The sequence below is a fragment of the Bison bison genome, unplaced genomic scaffold (assembly GCF_000754665.1).
Source record: "Bison bison bison isolate TAMUID 2011002044 unplaced genomic scaffold, Bison_UMD1.0 scf7180017845624, whole genome shotgun sequence".
Classification (NCBI taxonomy): Eukaryota; Metazoa; Chordata; class Mammalia; order Artiodactyla; family Bovidae; genus Bison; species Bison bison.
Window position 1 is genome coordinate 5420 of NW_011476197.1, and position 251 is coordinate 5670.

A 251-nucleotide genomic window follows, 5' to 3' on the forward strand; every position below is an offset into this window, starting at 1 on the left:
GGCACGTATTCCCTTGCTCTGAAGACTGGGTATAAGAAAGGCAACTTGAGACAATAAGTAAGGCAGAATAAAGAACAAAGAACACCCCCTCCATTGAACCCATGTGAGAAAACATGTAAGAAAAAGATGGTGAAGTCTCTTCATTCACTGGCTATGTATGCTGAATCACTCCAGTCAGTTCAGTTCAGTCACTCAGTCGTGTCCAACTCTTTGCGACCCCATGGACTGCAGCATGCCAGGCCTCCCTGTCC